Source organism: Galeopterus variegatus, unplaced genomic scaffold (assembly GCF_000696425.1).
Source record: "Galeopterus variegatus unplaced genomic scaffold, G_variegatus-3.0.2 Scaffold8684, whole genome shotgun sequence".
Classification (NCBI taxonomy): Eukaryota; Metazoa; Chordata; class Mammalia; order Dermoptera; family Cynocephalidae; genus Galeopterus; species Galeopterus variegatus.
In genome coordinates this window covers 59469-63226 of record NW_007734795.1, presented here as the reverse complement: position 1 = coordinate 63226, position 3758 = coordinate 59469, and the positions used below count along the sequence as shown (strand labels likewise).

The 3758-nt window shown below is 37.6% G+C and overlaps 1 pseudogene; it reads left to right on the top strand.

The window, feature by feature from the left end:
• Positions 1-2552, top strand: part of LOC103608681 — a 5596-nt pseudogene extending 3044 nt beyond the window's left edge.
• Positions 2553-3758: the final 1206 nt, after the last annotated feature.

The following is a 3758-nucleotide window of genomic DNA, read 5'->3' as shown; positions in this document are numbered from 1 at the left end:
AAAAAAAACAATAGAAAATTGGGCTCTACAAAATTTTCTTATTTATGTGTTACACAGAAGATGAACTCTGTACTGCCCATCACTACTTTGAATGAGTTCAGGGCGAGATGCTTCTCAGAGGATATATTCTAATCAGGTGTCACAGTTAATTATTGCTGCAATTTTTATGTTTATACAAGGATATAATGATTTTTGAAAAGTTATAAAATATCGGTATATAAGAATAGACTTAGAAGTTGATGCTGCCAGTTAAGAACTTTACTTCAGTGTGATTAAAATTATTGCTATTAGAGTACAGTCAAGTATTTATATTTATTATAATGTTTATCTCACTGTTTTAATTATGTTTAAACTTTTACTTCTCAAGCAGAATCTACATGCCTAGTACCTAATTTGATACTTTTTTTTTTGTCTACATTCATTATAGTGCCTGGTTAAATGGAGAGCTTAAAATTGTTTGGTTTGAATTTTACTCTAAAGCATGTATTTTAGAAGTTCACATGCTTTAATAAAGGCATAGAATGAGATGTATCACATCCATGTCTATAAACCTGAGACGGGAGGTGCTCAGTTTCCTTGAGGCTGGTTCTCAGGCCACTCCCCTGAGTCTCAAACCACTCCCCAAGGTCTCAAGCCCCTCCTCTGGGTTCTGAATTGCTGTTGCATGTTACACCTACTTCCAGCATCGATACCAGCAGATTTAGACCGCAGGAGGCAAGTTTGATCAACTTCAGTGGTCAAGCATGCTCAGCAAAAAGGAGTTTATCCTTGAATGACCTTCCACTGGAGGCGTTAGCCAACACTGAGTATATTTTAAATATATTTGGTGTATATGCTGGAATTTGACCCCTCAGAATGCTCAGAAAAGAACAAACAGAGCATGTGCAGGCTAGGGGTTACATAAGAGTTACATAACCAGGAACTCCCCTCTTAGTTAAGTATCCATATACAGCATGAATATGTATAGATAGCCAACTATAAAAGTCGGGAGCCAGGACAAAGTGGCACTGATCCTTACTCTTGAGCCAGCCCGCACTTTCCCTGTGAAGTGTGCATTTCCCATGCTTTTTATTCAGTTTGCTTTAGCTTTCTACTGTGATTCTGCTCTTGAATTCTTTCCTGCAGCTGAATCAGGAACCTGGTAAGGGACAGGGCTGAAAGGTCAGTGACCTGACCTCCCCAGACCCCCTCCTCTAGTAACACCTTGGTACTTAACAAAAAAGTAAAATGGAATCACAGGTATAGCTCATATCTTGGATCTGAGTATTATAGTCACCAGCACTCCCTCGTGGAGAATGAATCAGCAAATAGTCTGACTTGGTTCTGTGAATCAACAGGCTTACTTTAGAGGTCAAATTGCTTGTAACTTGTATTGATCTGGCAAATATAATTTACTTAACTTTTTAATTAAAATCAAATTTTGTAATACTTACAGCAAAAATTGTTTAAATTCAAGCCTGGCATTTAAAAAAAATTAATACAATTAGAAAACTAGATGTAAAAAAATTTTAGAACATATAAGCATATTTAACAATTATTGAGTGTTTGGAAATTCCATAATTTGGTAAAGACATAGATATTATCATACACATTTTTCTTATCCTCTTATTGTTTCATAATTTCTCCATTTGCACAATTTGAATTGGAAATACTTTGTTTTACTTACATTTAACCACATATTAACATATGTTAAAGGCACATCAAATCTTTTTTATATAAAAGCTTAATTACATTAATTAAGTTATTTTAAGTATGTTAAGTAACATTATTTTTAAAGGGTGATATCCCAAGGTTTAACTTTCAGGGAAAACATGAAGTTAGAAATCTTAGAGACTTAATATTTTTCTGTTCATGGATTGGTGCCTATTACCAATCAAGTGCACTCCATCACCCAAATGAATTGAAATGTTATCAGGTCCTAAAAATCTTGTAAAGGTTTTTAAATACTTCTCTCCAAAGTTCTCATTCTTTCTCCGTCATGAATAAAACCGGGACAAAGCTTTCTCAACACTGCATATAGACAGAATGGCAAATGGATTACAAGTTGAGGTATTGAGTCCAGGCCAGTCAGGTTTGGCCTGGTACCATTGGAGTTTCAGCCTGGTTGCTCTGGCAGATTGTAGCCTAAAAAGGGGCTCCTGGGAGGTCAAAAGTAAGGAGGTCTGATGTGACAGCATACCATGGCTTTGGCAGGAGCAAAAAAGCAATGGCAAGCAATGACTGCTCTATCTCCAAAGCCCAATCAAAGAAGTGCTCCACCTCCTGGATACCAGCTACAACTGTCCCACGCAGAGGGGGATGACACTGGGCCAGAGGCCCATGGGGCTGCTGGAGGAGTTCATGTTTCAGGTGCCCAAAGAGCAGAGCGCTCAGCCTTAGGTGATTCCATTGTGGTCCAGTCCCTCTCCCCAGATCAAAGAAGTGCTCCACCTCCTGGATACCAGCTACAACTGTCCCACGCAGAGGGGGATGACACTGTGGGCCAGAGGCCCATGGGGCTGCTGGAGGAGTTCATGTTTCAGGTGCCCAAAGTGCAGAGCGCTCAGCCTTAGGTGATTCCATTGTGGTCCAGTCCCTCTCCCCAGATCCGACACTCCTGTCCTTTTCCACCTGATATAGCCTTTAGTACCATTTAAGCTAGTATGGCTGTTCTGAAAATGCACAAGTTTTCTGAAAATTAGGGCTTCTTTGTTATTTTGAAATATATGAAATGAAAAAGTAAAATTAGTTTCAAACTGATTCAATATAAAATGTGTCAATGAAAAAAAAAAAGACCTCTTACATTACCTGAATATGATTTCAATGTTAAAATTTTGGGTAGTGTTTAAAACAATTTTAAGTTCTGTGACTTACTTTTATATTCAGTATTTTTTGTTGCTGGTGATTGTAAAAATTTGATGGTTATAATTATTAAGAATTCTTGATAAGTAATTACAAGTATCTGTTTAATTAACAAAACCTCATAGAAAAAAATGTGTTTCAGAAGCAAGCACAAATTTTCATTAAGGATTATGAAGATATTTTATTTGGAAACATTGTCTACTAAAAATAGAATAATCACAATTCTGTTTTAATCATAAGCCTATTTTGAGTTTTAAATAATTCACATTAATATAGTATGTATTGAAAAGACTGATTTTTCTTATTTTCCCATCACACATATCATAAACATTGAAAAGTTCGCAGAATATTCATTTATAGTTTAATAAACAATAAAAAAAGTCAATGAGATTTCTACCCACATCATAATACATTGCCAGAGTTTCAAAATTCAGTATTTTTAGCTGTATTTTTCTCCAAGTAGGTGTCTAGGTCCCCAAAACCTATCCCAACAATATGAGATAGGCAAGTTGTTAAATAGCTTAATTAGTTTAATTAGGGAAAGTGGACTGGTTGCATTCACTACATAGTCCAACTTTTGGTGAATATCTTCATAATTGAATGTCGGGTCTGCCACCGGCCGACCTGAACAGCACTAGCCTTGTTCCTTCTGGTGAGCGAGCGAACGGCCCAGATTCCTCTTTCCCTCCAGTCCTCTTTGGAAGGAGATGGAGGAAGAGAGCCGTGAAGAGAGGTGAGCACACCACCGGCCCCAAACCAGCCCCGTTAAAGGACACTCAGACGCGGCAGGGGTTCTGTCGAGGCAGTTCCATTTATTATCACACAAGCACTTGTTTTTATAGGCAGATAGGGAGGGGAGGTTTTAACATAATCCAATCAGCTTCAAGGGCATGCATCCTGTCTCAATGCCTAGCTAT